We start from the raw sequence: 19,292 nt of genomic DNA on the forward strand, positions 1-19,292 counted from the left end.
GCAAATGCGTCGTATTTATACTCCCGGGCAAAAATCACGCCCGGGAGGTGGCGGGTCAAAAAAACCCGCATTTGCGCCTGAATTTAACGCCTGGGTCAGGGTAGGCGTTAAGGGACCTGTGGGCTCAGAATGAGCCCACAGGTGCCCTCCCCTGCCCCCAGGGACATCCCCTGCCACCCCTGCCCACCCCAGGAGGACACCCAAGGATGGAGGGACCCATCCCAGTGAAGTACAGGTAAGTTCAGGTAAGTATAATTTTTTTTATTTTTTTATTTTTTTTGTGGCATAGGGGGGCCTTATTTGTGCCCCCCTACATGCCACTATGCCCAATGACCATGCCCAGGGGACACAAGTCCCCTGGGCATGGCCATTGGGCAAGGGGGCATGACTCCTGTCTTTACTAAGACAGGAGTCATGAAATGGCATCTGGGCGTCGAAAAAATGGCGCAAATCGGGTTAAGACGATTTTTTCGCTTCAACCTGACTTGCGCCATTTTAAGACGCCCTAACGTCATTTTTTCCCAACGCCGGCGCTGCCTGGTCTACGTGGTTTTTTTCCACGCACACCAGGCAGCGCCGGTCTGATTGCGCCGTCTAACGCCATTCCATAAATACGGCGCCCGCATGGCGCTTCAGAATGGCGTTAGAAGGCGCAAATTTTTTTGACGCTAAACTGCGTTAGCGCAGTTTAGCGTCAAAAAGTATAAATATGGGACTTGGTTAGCATTTAGGGGCATATTTATACTCTGTTTGCACCGAATTAGTGTCATTTTTTTTAACTCTAATTCGGTGCAAAACTAACTCCATATTTATACTTTGGTGCTAGACCCCTCTAGCACCAAATTTATGGAGTTAAAGTCATTTTTTGAAAGTGGAGACCTACTTTGCCTTAATGAGATGCAAGGTAAGGCGTTCCTGTGCAAAAAATGACTCTATGGCCTTAACGCCATATTTAGGGGCATATTTATACTCTGCGGCATATTTATACTCTGTTTGCACCAAATTAGTGTCATTTTTTTTTACTCTAATTCGGTGCAAAACTAACTCCATATTTATACTTTGGTGCTAGACCCATCTAGCATCAAGGCCCTGATTTAAACTTTTTTTGCACCGCATTAACGTCATTTTATGACACAAAAGTGGCGCAAACTTACAAAATATTGGCCCTTAATTATACTTTTTGCTGCAAAACTGCACTAACTCAGTTTTGCACCAAAAAGTTTAGCACCAGCTTGCACCGTTTCTGTGCACCAGCCGGGCACCATATTTATGGAATGGTGCAAGCCGGTGCAAAGGGTAGGCTAGAGTTTAAAAAAATGACTTTAGTCGGGTGGGACTGGCAGTATGGAAGAAGAGGGTTTAGCACCAAAAAATGGCTTTAGGCAGGTTAGAGTAAAAAAAAATTACTCTAACCAGATTAGCGTCATTTTATGGTGCTAAACCTACCATGCCACATGACTCCTGCCTTAGAAAAGGCAGGAGTCATGCCCACCACCCCAGTGGCCAGCACAGAGGACAGGGTTCCCCTGGGCATGGCCATTGCACCCGGTGCCATGTATGGGGGCCCATTTCAAGGCTTCCTATGGCACTTTCAAAAATAAAATGCACTTACCTGTACTTACCTGGGATGGGGTCCCCCATCCTCGCAGTCCCTCTAGTGTGGGTGGGGGTGCCCCTAGGGCCTAGGGAGGGCACCTCTGGGCTTATTCCATGGTGTTCCACCATGGAAATAGGGCCACAGGTCCCCTAACACCTGCCCTGACCCAGGTCTTAAAAAATGGGGCAAAGCTAGCTTTGCCCCATTTTTTGACCCCTCCTCCCTCCCTTGCACCATTTTTACATGGGAGTATAAATATGGTGTTAAGGCCATAGAGTCATTTTTTTTGCACTGGAATGCCTACCTTGCATCTCATTAAGGCAAGGTAGGTTTCCACTTCCAAAAAATGACTTTAGCTCCATAAATTTGGTGCTAGACGGGTCTAGCACCAAAGTATAAATATGGAGTTAGTTTTGCACTGAATTAGAGTTTAAAAAAAATGACGCTAATTCAGTGCAAACAGGTTATAAATATGCCCCTTAGCGTCAAAAAATGATGTTAATCTGGTCAGAATCATTTATTTTGACTCAAAACTGCCTAACGTCATTTTTTTTTAAGCTAGCCTACCCTTTGCACCGGCTTGCACCATTCCATAAATATGGTGCCCAGCTGGTGCTAAAAAATGGTGCAAGCCGGTGCAAAACTTTTTGGGGCAAAACTGCCTTAGTGCAGTTTTGCACCAAAAAGTATAAATAAGGCCCTTAATCTTGGAGGGCAGCTAAAGTGTTATGCTTGTGATAACGCGTCCCTTTATGCTAATTTATTACACATCAGGACTCGTTTTAGGCCAAGGAATCTTTTGACCCAGTTGAGAGACACCTTAGGACGAGATAGCTAATCAATATGTCAATCAATACATCAATAATGTCATCAATATTTATTACAACAATACATTTCACTTTAGTCAAAGTTAATCAATTCCAAAATTCTACAATGACTTGCAGCCATGAATAACCACACCAGTTTAGTAGAATTTTATGAGTTTTATTCCCTATTAATTACAATCTAAAAGCAGCTGCGTTAATCTCAACACCAAGAAACATAATAGCATAGTCACGATATGGCAACTTTGATAAGGTGTCATTAAGGCGAGAATCACAAACATCAGAACATAATACGGCGTAAACATAGAACAATTTAGCAGAGTGTCAATAACGCGTCAATTCAACAAAGCATAGATTCGGTTGTTTGTCTATTTGCGTCAGTTTAGTGAACACCTGCCCTAACCACTGATCAGCATTCGCATGTTGGGCTTCATGCAAAACAAATTAGAACACCAATTTGGAAAAACATCTAACTATGGTCTCTGTCAAAAGTAAGCAGTTGGTACCTAGAAAGAAAAAGCAAACAGACAAATCACAATTGCATTGTCATAATTACCCTTCAAAGTTTAGGTCAGCGCACAGGTTCAGTCTTCGTCTTCAGGACATCAGTCAATTTGCCATCAGTCAGAACTCAGCTCCGGGGCAAAAGGGTACTTCCCTCATAAGGAGGTAAAATGTAAAATGGACAATCTAAGGGCGAGGTTGGTTTAAAGTAAACCAGCAAGTCACCAAACAGTGAGACAGAGTTTCTGGATAAAATCAATAGCATTCCCTAACCCACCTAAATGACTCCCTGTGACATGGGTTTTTATCCCTTTTTCGTTGTACATTCCCCCAAAATTTTATTGGACATTTGTCATACCCCACTATCTTTAACCTATCAGAAAACACATTAGGTCACCTAACTCTTCACCCCATATTATTTTACAAGTCTTTGATTGGTCTCCATAATTGACGTCTTCAGAGGTGGCAAGTCCGGTATGATTTCATCTTTTTGTAATTCTTTGCACATCTTTTGGTCAGCAGCTCCATTGTCTTCACCGGTTTGAATGACCTTGTACATTACATTAATCTACACTGTTTCATTTTATTTTAACATTATGAAGAATATGCATGGGAACGGATCTAGCATGGTTACATTCGTCTTCTAGTTTGAAGAAAAAGAACATATGAGGTCATGTCCTTTTATGAGTCAGCACACTGCAAAATAGGAAAAATACATTTAGGCCCATATTTATACTTTTTGACGCAAAACTGCGCTAACGCAGTTTTGTTTCAAGAAAATTAGCGCCGGCTAACGCCATTCTGAAGTGCCATGCGGGCGCCGTATTTATTGAATGACGTTAGCCGACGTTAGCCGGCGTTAGCCGGCGTTAGCCGCCGGCGCCGTCTGGTGTGCGTTAAAAAAAAACGACGTACACCAGGCAGCGCCGGCTTAGGGGGATATGGGGCTTGGGCGTCAAGAAATGGGGCAAGTCAGGTTGAGGCAATTTTTGCGCCTCAACCCGATTTGCGCCATTTTTTTTTCACTCCCAACCCCCATAGAAATGACTCCTGTCTTAGCAAAGACAGGAGTCATGCCCCCTTGCCCAATGGCCATGCCCAGGGGACTTCTGTCCCCTGGGCATGGTCATTGGGCATAGTGGCATGTAGGGGGGCACAAATCAGGCCCCCTAAGCCACAAAATAAAAAATAAAAAAACACTTACCTGAACTTACCTAAATGTCCCTGGGATGGGTCCCTCCAGCCTTGGGTGTCCTCCTGGGGTGGTCAAGGGTGACAGGGGGTGTCCCTGGGGGCATGGGAGGGCACCTATGGGCTCCTTCAGAGCCCACAGGTCCCTTAACGCCTGCCTTTTGCAGGCGCTAAAAAACGGCGCAAATGCGGCCGTACGTCATTTTTTTTGACCCGCCCACTCCCGGGCGTGATTTTTGCCCGGGAGTATAAATCCGACGCACATGCCTCGGAGTCGATTTTTTAGACGGGAACGCCTACCTTGCATCTCATTAACGCAAAGTAGGTGTCCACGCTAAAAAATGACGCTAACTCCATTGACTTTGGCGCTAGACGCCTCTAACGCCAAAGTATAAATACGGAGTTAGTTTTGCGTCGAAATTGCGTCAAAAAAAAGACGCAATTCAGGCGCAAACGGAGTATAAATATGCCCCTTAATATGAGAGCCAAGCAGCTAAACTTCGGTGCATGCTAACTTAAGGCCTATAAGGATTTCAGCCCAAATTCAATAACACGATCATTAGTACAGGCTTATTGTCAACACCAGGACAGTGCGTGCTGTACGGGCATCTAGAATGCAAAAACCCAACACTCGCAAGATAAAGTAATTTATGCATTGTGATGATATGTTATTGTTTAAACTTTTGCATTGCAGAATTCCATCCAAAAGATTCATTTTTAAGGTGCTTATAAATACTGAACATTTACAATGTATTGCTGCAGACATTCAGAGTGTGTTAGGGTGTGGTCCCTTTCCAGGGCCTTCTGGAGACTTTCCCTGCAACATGCCTGGGCGTGGTTCTAGGCTGGGCCAAGACTCTATAAAAGAGAGTCAGCCCAACTTCCAGTGCTCACTATTCAGAGGTCCTGGTGCAGAGCAGCAGCTTCTTCCTGAGCTCCTGTCCCGGCGGCCTATTTGGATTTTCCAGTCTTCTGCACTCATCTCTCATTGGTGATCACTGTTTCCAGGCGGTAAGACGGTGTTTGGACTTTTCCCAACACCGTAATTGAGAATCTTCATATTTTTTATTTGAATTCTTAAATGAATAACAGATTACTTGTGCGCTGCCATTTTTTGACATTTGTATGGTGGTTTGCAAATAGGGAGGACGCGTAATTTATCCCATAATGATTTGAATTCGTTATTACATTATTGTTCATTGCGCGCTGATATTTCTTGACATTTACATGATGTTTTACGAGTTGGCAAGACGTGCAACTCGTTTCATGAGCATTTAGCTTTGTTGTTCATTGCGCGCTACCTTTTCTTGACATTTACATTGTGGCATTCGAATCGGCGAAACGCGCGATTCACTTCTCGTTTGTAATTCATGCTGTTCATTGTGCGCTACCATTTTCTGGCATTTACATAGTGGCATTCGAATTGGCAACACGCGCGATTCTTTCCTTGAGTGTTTTTTCATGTTATTCATTGTGCGCTACCATTTCTTGGCTTTTGTATGGTGGCATTTGAATCGGCAAGACGCGCAATTCTTTCCTCGTGTATAAATAATGTAAGTTACTGTGCGCTACCATTCTAAGACATTTTCTTGGGAGCATTTCAAGTTGACACGTCGCATGATTTATTCCTTGAATCTACGTTGTGTGATTTCATGGTGCACAAACCTTTATGGTGTTTAATACTCATATAAAAATCCGCAATGTGCACAATTTACTTCCCAATGTTTTTTTCTGAGATGAACACAACAATACCAGAGTTCTAGATGTAATGCTGTGTGTTCCTGATATGTATTCCTAAAAGGAGATTCATATGGTTGTTTAGAAATTGCTCGGAGTGTTTCCTGATTCTCATGCTAAAGAAAGTACTCAAATCTGAAATCCCTATTTAACTTTTCCTGTTTCCTCCTCAGGTATTCGGTCATCTAAAGCCTAGTCAGTTTTAGGATTATTCTAGGGTTGTTCATGTTTTTTCGGAAAAGACATAGCTTAGAGGTGTAGCATGGTACTGATTTCATGAGATGTAATTTTGATGTTGTGTTTTAACCTTTTGCTTCCTACAGGTCTCCTTCCCAGCTGTTCCTGTCCTAATCCCCTTTTCCCCACTTGGACTCTCTTAGACTCTGTGATAAATCTGATCAGAGTATTGGAGCTGTCTTGTGGTGGAAGTGTTGGGAACGTGCACGGACCCTGAGGATCTGGTGACTCTGACAGAATAGTGAGCCCACAAATTATTATCCTCCTGGTTTGTGTATGTTCTCAGCATGGCCACAATGGACGAGCTAGTCAAGGCTATCACCCAGCTCCAGTCAGAAGTGGTATCATCAAAGGATTTGACAAATAGTCTAGCTGAGAGGGTGAGTCAGTTACAGAATAAGGTTGAGAAGAAAGAATAAAGTCCCACAGGTGTGTCTTGGCCAGGTACTTCTTCTCAGACTTCTGGAGGTAGTCCGACTAACATTTCCCTCAATGTTCCTTCAGCCATTCCTTTAGCTCCCCCAGAACGCTTCTCAGGTGATCCCTTGAAAGCGCAATCTTTTCTGGTTCAAGTGGAACTTCACTTCACCTGCAGACCACATACTTTCCCCGATGCCCAGTCTAAAGTAGCTTTCTTGTTGTCATATCTGTCTGGAGATGCAGCTACCTGGGCTATTCCGCTTGTGCGTAAAAATAGTCCCCTGTTGTACAGCTGGAAAAATTTTGTTCGTGAATTTGAGAGAGTTTTCGATCGTAGAACTGTAACACAGTCAGCAGATCGTGAATTATTAGACTTACGCCAAGGGAATCAGGACTTAGTGTCATATTTAGCCAACTTTAATCGGCTGGTCGCTGAGACATCCTGGCCTGAAGAAAAACAAGCAGCCTTGTTTTACAGGGGACTCAAAGAGGAGCTAAAAGACATCTTAGCGCAAATCGACCCACAACCTGCAAACTGTCAAGATTTAATAAACCTTGTCTTGAGGCTTGATCATCGTTTAAATGAACGAAAAGGAACGCGTAAAAAGACTGAAAAACATTCTTGGCATGCTCATGATAACAAAGACTCGAGAACTCCGAGAGAAAGAACGCTGGAATCAATGGAACTTGGAACCATCAGGAGACCTTTGACCAAAGACGAAAAGGACCTAAGCAGAAAAAAAAAAAAAATTCTCTATTGTGGGCGGAAAGGTCATTACGCCAAAGATTGTCCATTCAAAACAAAGAGCAAGCGAGGCCCAGTTCAGAAAGTTGCAACAAATGCATCAGTCGAGTTGGAAAATCTAAAGCACCCAAGTTGCAGAGAAGGGTTGCTCTTGGGTGTCACCGTGGATCCTTCACAATCCAAACATCTAAAATTGGGAATAAGAGTTCAGGTCAAGAAAAAGACCTATTTCAAGAAGGCTCTAGTCGGCTCTGGGGCTCCGGAAACTTTGTTGACGCCCAATTGGTTCGTGCATGGGGGATCTCATGTATTGAAAAGAAGACTCCAGAAACCATCCAGGCAGTTGATGGAAAACTCTTGACTGGAGGTCCGATAACTCTTCAGACTGTCCCCTTGACAATAATTTGTGAATGTAAAAATCAAAGAAAGAAACATAAAGAGGAACTCATCCTTGACGTGATCCATGCTCCCCAGTATGGGATCATCCTTGGCTTGCCATGGTTAACTCATCACAATCCAGAGATTAAATGGGCTGAACGAAAGATCGTGTTCTCATCAGTGCTATGTAAAGAACATTGTCTCCAAAGGACTCAAGAATCGGAAGTTCGCCATTCTTACATAGCTACCGCCGCAGAGAAAGAAGTTCAGTTGCCCAAACAGTATTCGTCTTATGAAGATGTATTTGATGAGAAGGAAGCAGAGAACTTACCTCCTCATAGATCTTATGACTGTCAAATTGATCTAGTCCCAGGGGGAATACTTCCCAACTGTCGTGTGTATGCCCTGTCAGAACATGAAAATCAACATTTACGAAAATATTTGGATAAATTCTTAGAGAATGGTTTCATCCGCCCCTCTAAGTCTCCCACAGCTTCTCCTTTGTTTTTTATTTCAAAAGCAAACGGAGAGCTTCGAACTTGTATCGACTATAGGGGCTTGAATAAAATCACCATCAAGAACAAATATCCTTTGCCTCTAATTCCGGTCTTACTGGAACAAGTAAAGAAAGCAAAAATCTACACGAAGCTTGATCTTCGAGGTGCTTACCATTTGGTCAGAATGAGAGAGGGTGACGAATGGAAAACGGCATTCAAAACAAGATATGGCCTTTTTGAATACACCGTCATGCCTTTTGGTCTGTGCAATGCTCCAGCAGTATTTCAATTTTTCTTAAATTACGTTCTTAGAGAGTACCACGATATCTTTGCCATAGTTTACATTGATGACATTTTGATCTACTCAGACAATGAGAATGAACATGTTCAACATGTCCAGAAAATTTTGGCAGCCCTTTGTAAACACCATTTATATTGCAAGCTAACCAAGTGTGAGTTTCATGTTACCACAGTTGAGTTTTTAGGGGTTATCCCCTCAAGGTATGGTGATGGCAGAAAGGAAAGTAAAAGCTGTATCTGAATGGCCCATCCCAAAGACTGTTCGTGATGTACAATGTTTTCCTGGGCTTTGCAAATTTTTACAGGAGGTTCATCAATGATTTCTCCCAGACAGTGGCTCCAATTACTAAGTTATTAAGAAAGAAAGAAAAATTTGTATGGTCCCCAGAAGCAGACCAAGCCTTTACAACTTTGAAAGAAGCTTTCTCCACTGCCCCAGTCTTGACTCATCCAGATGCGGATCGACCTTTCATAGTGGAAGCTGATGCTTCAGATGTGGCGATAGGAGCAGTCTTGTCACAACAAAACAAAGACACTGGTCAGCTTCATCCTGTAGCTTACATGTCTCGAAAGTTAAACGAAGCCGAACAGAACTATGTCATTGCTGAAAAAGAGCTTCTGGCGATTCGTGATGCCTTTAAAGAATGGAGACATCATTTGTTGCGAGCTAAATATACTGTCACAGTATATACTGATGATCGCAATCTTCAATTCATGAGTTCTGCCAGACTTTTGACTCCTCGGCAATTACGCTGGATGCTGTTTTTTGCCGAGTTTGATTTTGTGGTAACCTTCCGGCCTGGCAAAGATAATCGCAAAGCTGATGCCTTGTCCCCGCCAAGAGTCTACCACATTGCCTGCAGTTCAAACCTCCAGAGCTATCATTGCTCCTGACATGGTCCTATGTATCATAAAAACAGAAGATTTCTTTGAAGACATCCGCAATTCATTCACTGTTGAAAAATGGCAGGCGTGGGCCCAAGCAGATCCGAAAAGATCAATCAAGCAAGGATTACCCTTTTACGATGCTCGTTTGTTCGTGCCCTCTACCAAACTTCGCAAGATAGTGTTTCAGTGGTTGCATGTTATACCTACAGCAGGTCACCCTGGTACTCCTAAAACTCTTGAATTAATCCAACGCTATTTTTGGTGGCCTACCTTAACAAAGGATGTAAAAACAATGGTAAACAACTGCGAAGTCTGTGCTCGCACTAAAACAAGTCATTCAAAACCGAAAGGGTTGTTACACCCTTCTTTGGTTTGTTTGGCTATCATCCTGACACCTTGCCCATCACAATTCCTCAAGAAAGCTCTCTCACTCCAGCTGTGTCAGAAATCATTCAACATTTGCATCAAACTCAGAAATCGATTCAACAACATTTAGAAAAAGCCAAACAAAAATACAAAAAGCATTATGACAAGAAACATTGTGAGGGACCGCAGTATCAACCTGGTGACAAAGTGTGGATTTCCACAAAACATAGACTTCAAGACGAAGCACATGTTCAACCCCAAATTTATAGGTCCTTACACTGTTCTTCAGCAAATCAATCCTGTGACCTATAAACTACAATTGCCAAAATCATTACGGATTCATCCAGTGTTCCATACTTCCCTCTTAAAAAAGGCAGTCCAAAAGGTCCGCCCTCATCCAGCTCCTGTTCTAGTACAGGGGGGAGAAGAATATGAAGTCAAGAAAGTGTTGGACTCTAAACTGAGAGGGCGTAACCTATGGTACTTAATCTCATGGAAAGGTTGTGGCCCTGAAAGTAATTCATGGGTTTCCGCATCTGATGTTCATGCTCCAGTACTTGTGAGACGCTTTCATCGTCTCAATCCAGTTAAACCAGGCCCTAGAGCGCGCCTGGGAGAGGGCAGTACTGTCAACACCAGGACAGTGCGCGCTCTATGGGCATCTAGAATGCAAAAACCCAACACTTGCAAGATAAAGTAATTTATGCATTGTGATGATATGTTATTGTTTAAACTTTTGCATTGCAGAATTCCATCCAAAAGATTCATTTTTAAGGTGCTTATAAATACTGAACATTTACAATATATTGCTGCAGACATTCAGAGTGTGTTAGGGTGTGGTCCCTTTCCAGGGCCTTCTGGAGACTTTCCCTGCAACATGCCTGGGCGTGGTTCTAGGCTGGGCCAAGACTCTATAAAAGAGAGTCAGCCCAACTTCCAGTGCTCACTATTCAGAGGTCCTGGTGCAGAGCAGCAGCTTCTTCCTGAGCTCCTGTCCCGGCGGCCTATTTGGATTTTCCAGTCTTCTGCACTCATCTCTCATTGGTGATCACTGTTTCCAGGCGGTAAGACGGTGTTTGGACATTTCCCAACACCGTAATTGAGAATCTTCATATTTTTGATTTTAATTCTTAAATGAATAACAGATTACTTGTGCGCTGCCATTTTTTGACATTTGTATGGTGGTTTGCAAATAGGGAGGACGCGCAATTTATTCCATAAAGATTTGACTTTGTTATTACATTATTGTTCATTGCGCGCTGATATTTCTTGACATTTACATGATGTTTTATGAGTTGGCAAGACGTGCAACTCGTTTCATGAGCATTTAACTTTGTTGTTCATTGTGCGCTACCTTTTCTTGACATTTACATAGTGGCATTCGAATCGGCGAAACGCGCGATTCACTTCTCGTGTGTAATTCATGCTGTTCATTGTGCGCTACCATTTTCTGGCATTTACATGGTGGCATTTGAATCGGCAACACACGCGATTCTTTCCTTGAGTGTTTTTTCATGTTATTCATTGTGCGCTACCATTTCTTGGCTTTTGTATGGTGGCATTTGAATCGGCAAGACGCGCAATTCTTTCCTAGTGTATAAATAATGTAAGTTACTGTGCGCTACCATTCTAAGACATTTTCTTGGTAGCATTTCAAGTTGACACGTCGCGTGATTTATTCCTTGAATCTACGTTGTGTGATTTCATGGTGCACAAACCTTTATGGTGTTTAATACTCATATAAAAATCTGCAATGTGCACAATTTACTTCCCAATGTTTTTTTCTGAGATGAACACAACAATACCAGAGTTCTAGATGTAATGCTGTGTGTTCCTGATATGTATTCCTAAAAGGAGATTCATATGGTTGTTTAGAAATTGCTCAGAGTGTTTCCTGATTCTCATGCTAAAGAAAGTACTCGAATCTGAAAGTCCTATTTAACTTTTCCTGTTTCCTCCTCAGGTATTCGGTCATCTAAAGCCTAGTCAGTTTTAGGATTATTCTAGGGTTGTTCATGTTTTTTCGGAAAAGACGAAGCTTAGAGTTGTAGCATGGTACTGATTTCATGAGATGTAATTTTGATGTTGTGTTTTAACCTTTTGCTTCCTACAGGTCTCCTTCCCAGCTGTTCCCGTCCTAATCCCCTTTTCCCCACTTAGACTCTCTTAGACTCTGTGATAAATCTAATCAGAGTATTGGAGCTGTCTTGTGGTGGAAGTGTTGGGAACGTGCACGGACCCCGAGGATCTGGTGACTCTGACACTTATTTAAACATAATATAAACATTTTAGTCAGCATTATTAGTCTACGTATACATTGGTGGCCACTCCCCGTGGTCACATTTCAGGTGCACATTTAAGCAAAATTACTATTATAGTTTCTCTGCAGTATTATCACACATTAATTCATAAACATTTCAGGTTAATATAGATTATATAAGCTACGCTCTCTCAGTCCCTCCTCTGATGACGTTCGTCATCACACAAACCTTTCCCTTTGACCTTTCACTTTAGTTTTTCACTTTACGCATAATGCGCATTTCAACATCTTGTCCCTTGTGGGAACTCTCCCACATTTCATTAAACATTTTCTCCCTTTCATTTTCTTCATTCCTTTTACTCCTCTTTGTCCAATCTCTTTTAATTTTGTCATTGATTTTGCATGTCCCCATAACCCTAATAAACAGGCCAGAACAATTAATAGACCCCCTAAATTTTTTGCAAGAACCCCATTCCAAATATTGCTAAACCAGCTCCCTACACTGGCAATTCCTTTTCCCAATTTCGCCCACACTCCAGGTTCCTTACAATCCTTCAAATCTGCACTATCTTTAGTTAAGTTAGTAAGCATGCCTCTAATCTTTTTACTATTGTCAGGTATATATGAGCAACAATGACGCTCGTTGAGCATCTTGCAGACTCCACCGCTCTTTGCTAAAAGGATGTCTAAAGCAAGCCGATTTTGAAGAGTCATGGCTCTTTCCGCAGCAAGTTCAGTATCCATCAGGAGTATAGCCCCTGTAAAATTTGTTAGCATGTTATCCACAATAGTAGACAACTTTCGAATCTTTATGGAGTTTAAGATAACCCCTACTGAAGGAATTATTGCTCCAAATATGTCACCAACGACAGCAGCCGCTGTCTCTCGTTTTTGTCTAGCATGTTGTAATTCAGACGTTTTAGGTATTTGCTTTAAGTCATCAATCTGGTAAATCTTTGGGAAAACTATTCCCAAATAGCATGTCCCATACCATCCCTTAGGGAGACGGTAATAAGCATTAAGTCCACAGATGTAATAGATCCCAGGGATCGCTGGATCCTGTCCATTTAACATGAATGTCCATTTACTCTGAAACAAAAACACATGCCTGCATTCACTCGTTCCCACAATTAAAGTGTAATGTTCAGATTTCGGCCTATATATACAAATCCTTCCTACATGTAATGCATCTATAGCTAATTTGCCTCGCGTTTTTATTGCGGTGTAAGCATAATCATTTGCATATGTGCATTTCTCTAGCCCCTTTTCTAATCTTTCCTTCAGTGCTTTGCGTCTATCATCAGTGTGATCTAAGAAGCTTTTCTCTACAGGTGTCAATAAGCAAGTCAGATTGTTGCGGTGTGCATAAGCTGTCCCAAATGTAAGCGTCGGTTCAAAGAAAAGAAAACACTACATCCAAATTTGAATAGAAGTATTGCACATGCTCTTGATTATAGAATCTTGTTTGTAGCAAACTACAACTTATTCCGTAAGTTAATGGAAGATTATGATAGGTGACCCCTTCCTGCACTGATGAAGGAATCTTTGTGCACACATAACAGTTTTTCGCATCCATTGTTTCAACATACTAATTCAGCAAGCGATAGAAGACATTAGTAGAAAGTTCCCCCTTTGAGTTAGTCCCCTCATGCAAGTGTCTTGCATCCTTCTCAAACTTTCCCACGGTGTTAGCGTTGTAGTCTCAGGTTTTGAAGCATTGTTAGTCACTTTCTTATCCAACCACGGCATTCCCACAATCACTCCTACAATTATTATTGCACACACAATACATAATATAAGACTTAACCAACCACACACCTTACCCTTTTTATTACTACCGCTATTATAAGCCATGTCTGTAAATAATCAGAGAGCAGAACAATAATCAACTTGAGGACGATATAAACTCTCTTTTTTTTTTTTTTCTTCTTGATGCAAAAGTCTCTTTCTCTCTGCGTATATTTACAGCGTTTCACTCACTCCAGGACCCTTTTGTCAAATCAGGTTAGCAGCTTGTCATAATCGGGTTTTCAAAGTCAAATCAGGTTCTCAGTGTCACATCCGGTAATTTATAAGTCTCTTTCTTAGTTTTTCAGCTTTCTATTTTCTTTTCCAAATTTCAGTGTTAACACAGTCTCTTTCTTTTAATTGATTTTCAGGTACCGTAGTATTGGCCTGGTACTTCTTGATTAAAACAGAACGCTAAGAATTCTTGTTGCCATTCAGATGTTGTTGCATATGCCCACTCAGGACCTGCGTACCTTCTGTTTGCAGTTCTTTTCCTTTTCAATCTGCGTTCGCCTTGCAATTCTCCTTCACTTAGATCCTCTATTCGGGATGTATCAGTTTCTTCTGTTATTGTTTCACCTGGTACGTTCTTTTCTTTCGCAGCCTGCTTCTCTCGCCAGTTATCTCCCTTATGTGTCTTTTTCCTGCTTGTCCTTTCAGGACGCTGAACAGCACCCTCCTCTTGTGCTATGGTGTTTCCTCTTGATGGACCTGAAACTGGCTCAGGGGATGCCGATGTGCTTTGATCTCTCTCTACTATTTCCCCATCTTCTTCTTCTTCTGGGTCTGTAACAGGTTCAAGTTCTAACCCGTATCCCTCTACCTCTGGGAGAACCTCTCCTTGATTTAGTTCTCCTGCTGCCTCTACTGAGATAGGCACATAGTCACCTCTCTCGAACTCGTTACTGTTTGAGGGACTAGGCTCTCCTGCAGTCTCAGTTCCCTCTTGGCTATTTTCAGGCCCTGAGACTTCCCTCTCTGGAACTGTTGAGTCAGAAACTTCAAGTTCCTCATCAGTTGGACACGTTACCTTCTTCGTGTGACTGGCATGTATCCAGTTTGGAACGCCTGCACATTTCACAGCAGTGGTTGTTGTCAATATTACTTGATAAGGCCCCTTCCAGCACGGCTCCAAACACGACTTTCTCACGTGCTTCTTGACAACCACCCAGTCACCGGCTTGCAGGGTGTGACCTGGATCACTGATCGGTGGCAATGTGTTGGCTTCCACCTGGTGAGAAAAAGAGCGAACCACATCAGCCAAACCTTTGCAGTAGTCCAAAACCATATCATCTGTGATATTCACAAGAGCATTTGCAGGTACTGCGGGCAGCCTCATAGCTCTACCCATAAGGATCTCATGGGGTGATAGTCCTGTCTTCTTATCGGGGGTGTTCCTCATCGAAATCAGCACTAAGGGCAATGCATCTGGCCACTTCATATTGGTAGCTGCACACACTTTTGCCATTCTCGATTTCAGGATACCATTCATCTGTTCCACTACTCCTGATGCTTCAGGGTGGTAGCTACAATGCAGCTTCTGTTCGATGTCTAACGCAGCACACAAGAGCTTAATCAACTCATTGTCGAAGTGTCTGCCCCTATCTGATTCTATAGAGACCGGAAACCCGAACCTGGGAATTTTTTCTCTAAGCAGCAGTTTTGCAACTGTGAGACTGTCATTTCTACGTGTGGGGTAAGCTTCAATCTAGTGGCTGAAAACACACACAATCACCAACACGTATTTCAATCCTCGACAAACAGGCATCTCAATGAAATCCATTTGCATCTTGCTAAATGGACCGCCAGCTCTCCCTATGTGGCTCAGAGTTACCACAGTCCCTTTCCCGGCATTCATCTGTTGACAGATGATGCACCTGTGACAAGTAACCTCTGCGGCATGTCTGAATTTTGGGTTAAACCAGTCAATCTTGAATGACCTGATCATTGCATCTCTCCCAAGATGTGCCTGTCCATGGTAAAGCCTCGCAAATTGTGACAAAAACTGTTTGGTAAAACCAGTTTCCCCTCCTCCGAGACCCATAAGTCATCAGCTCTTTGTCCACATTGCATTCTCTGCCAGGAGCGTTTCTCCTCTTTGCTAGCACGACCCTGTAGTGTTTTTAGCTCATCTAGTGTATCAACCACCCTTAATGCAAGGTTCAAACATGTGTCATTTTCAGTTTGCTGTAACAATTCCCAGTGATCCTTAAACGATATACAGTTCAAAGCACAAAACCTTGCGACTTGATCTGCATAGCCGTTTCCCATGTATATAAAGTCTTGTGACTTAACATGAGCATTGCATTTCACCACGGCAATTTCAAGAGGTAACTGAATCGCGTGTAACAAATCCTTAATTCGTTCACCATTTTTCACAGGAGGACCAGAAGAGGTCAGGAAACCTCTCTGTGACCACAATTGGCCAAAATCATGTACAATTCCAAATCCGTATCTGCTGTCAGTATAGATAGTGACTTTCAGATTTTCAGCTGCGTGGCATGCCTTAGTAAGGGCAATTAGCTCTGCCACTTGTGCGGAATACACTCTCTCGAGCCAGGAAGCTTCAATGATACCAGCTATGGTACACACAGCGTAACCGGCTCTCAGCATTCCAACTGAGTCTCTCAAACAGGATCCATCAACAAACATAATGCAGTCATTTTCCTTTAACTGCGTATCTTGAATATCAGGTCGGGGCTTGGTACATAGTTCTGTTACCTCAAGACAATCATGCTCCACTTCCTCTTCATTATTAATCTTGGTACTCTCAACAGGAAGTAGAGTTGCTGGGTTTAATACAGTACATTGCTGCAGTGAAACATTAGGCGACCCCAAAATAATTGTCTCATATCGGGTAAGTCGAGCATTTGTCATGTGCTGGGTTTTAGTTCGAGTCAACAAAATTTCAACTGAATGTGGAACCATTACTGTCAAGGGATGTCCCATCACTATGCCTTCACACTGCGTGAGGCTTTGACCAACTGCTGCAACTGCGCGCAAACACCTCCATGGACCTGTGTTAAGACAGACAAAGAACAAGCATCACGTTCATGACAAAACAGTAGAAAAGGTTTAGTGTAATCAGGCATACCCAAAGCTGGTGCCCTGCACATGCACTCTCTCAATTCCATGAATTACCCAAGCTCTTCTTTGGATAGGGTTATGTTGCACGGTTCATCCTTAATCTCTTTGCCTGTCAGCTTTATCAAGGGTTTTGAGATAATTGAGAAGTTGGGTATCCACTGACGACAGTGGCCCACCATTCCCAAAAACATCCTGACATCTCTCTTTGTTTTCGGGGGGTTCATCTGCGAAATAGCTGTCACCCTTTCCTTTGATATTCTCCTGGACCCTCTCTCAATCAAGTGTCCTAAGTATTTCACCTCTGTCTGACAGTATTGCAGCTTCTTTGGCGACACTTTATGTCCGTTCTTTCCCAAATGATTCAGTAAGGCAATTGTGCTGTATTTACAGTCATCTTTTGTTCGGGACGCAATTAGCAAATCGTCAATGTACTGTACTAGAGTCGAATTGAAATGCAGTACTAAGGATTCTGAATCCTTTTTCAATATCTGATTGAAGATGGACGGTGACTCAGAAAACCCTTGAGGAATTCTGCACCAACTGTGCACCTTGTCCAGGAATTTGAAACTGAATAAAAACTGGCTGTCCTCACGAAGAGGTACCGAAAAGAAGGCTTGTGACACATCTACAACGGTGAACCATTAAGCATCACACGGAACCTGAAACATGATCACTGCTGGATTTGGCAATATGGGGCAACATTTTACCACAATCTTGTTTATTTTTCTCAGGTCCTGCACAATTCGAACCTTCCCACAAGGCTTTTTCAGACCCATTATCGGTGAATTACATGGGCTGCTCAATACCTCCTTCAGGACTCCCTGTTTTACAAAGTCTGCAATTATTTGCGACACCTGAATAAGGACATCTTGTGCCATGTGGTGCTGCGGTACCTGGGGAAACACTGCGTTTGGCTTTACTTGTACTTTAACTGGTTCCACTCCTTTTATCAGTCCCACTTCCTTTCCTGTCAAGTCCCACACTTTCTCCGTCACTGTCCCCTGTAATTCAGCAGGTAAGTCAGTTACTGTAAGCATCGGGAAAAATGTTATCAAAGGGTAATCTTCATTCAAGGTTTCTGTCTCTAACTCTGAGAACTGACCATCATCCCCTTCATCATCACTGTTCATCTGCACCTCAATTCCACCATCGGAACAAGTAATCGAGCATTTTGTTTTTCACAATAAGGGCCAGATGTAGGTAAGTAAAAAATCGCGACTTGCAGTTTGCGAGTCATAGCGACTCAGACACCTTCTGCGACTCGCTATGGGGTCGCAAAGACCCACCTCATGAATATTTATGAGGTGGGTCTCAGTTTGCGACCCCATAGCGAGTCTAGGCACTCACAGGGATGGTGGCCTGCTGGAGACAGCAGACCACCATGTCCGTGACTGCTTTTTGAATAAAGCAGTTTTTTTTTTCTTTTTGCAGCCCGTTTTCCTTAAAGGAAAACGAGCTGCAAAAAGAAAAATACCGAAACCATTTGGTTTTGTTTTTTTCAGAGCAGGCAGTGGTTCATAGGACCACTGCCTGCTCTGAAAAAATATTTTTATTGGCATTCACAAAGGGGAAGGGGTCCCATGGGGACCCCTTCCCTTTTGCGAATGAGTTACCATCCACTTCAAGTGGATGGTAACTGCGAGTTCGTTTGCGACCGCATTTGTGGTCCCAAAGCAACTCTGCATGGCGATGCGGTCGCAAATAGGAAGGGAACACCCCTTCCTATTTGCGAGTCGCAGCCTCAAATTGCGAGTCGGTACCGACTCGCAATTTGAGGTTGTGCATCGTGTGAAGCCTTTTGCGCCTCGCAAACTGCATTTTTCGCCATTTGCGAGGCGCAAAAGGCTTCCTACATCTGGCCCTAAGTCTCTTCCCAGCAGGGACACAGGACTTAAATCACAGACTACAAACTTATGCAGTCCCTGGAAGTTGCCAATCTCAACTTGCACTGGATCTGTAATTGGATTTGTCAAGTACTGGTTTGCTACTCCAACCACTCTTATGGTAAGCCCCGAAAGTGGCAATTTCGGAACCTCTGCACTCCTGACTGTGGAGCGTGTAGCTCCAGTATCAACCAAGAATGATACCTTGTGACCCATTACCTTTCCCTCTACACAGGGTCCCCTCTGATCTACTTCTAGGGACGCTGCAAGCCTGCACTCTTCACTGTCTGAACTGTCATCCGACCATTCCTCATTCATTCCATCTTCCCCACGCAATGGGAATTGCTGCACTGTATTATTTTGTCTCATTACGTGACCTGTTGAGGAAGCATCACCTGTTGCTGTCCCATTGGAGCCATTGGTAGTTGCATTTGCTGTCTAGGTACCATGGGAACCTGCTGTTGTACTTGCTGTATTTGCACTGGTTGAACACGCTGCATTTGCGTTTGCTGCATGGGCTGTAACCCTTGCATCTGAATCATGTTATTTTGAAAGTTCGGGTTTTGATTTCTCAATTTTGGACCTCTCAC

Source organism: Pleurodeles waltl, chromosome 2_2 (genome assembly GCF_031143425.1).
Source record: "Pleurodeles waltl isolate 20211129_DDA chromosome 2_2, aPleWal1.hap1.20221129, whole genome shotgun sequence".
Classification (NCBI taxonomy): domain Eukaryota; kingdom Metazoa; phylum Chordata; class Amphibia; order Caudata; family Salamandridae; genus Pleurodeles; species Pleurodeles waltl.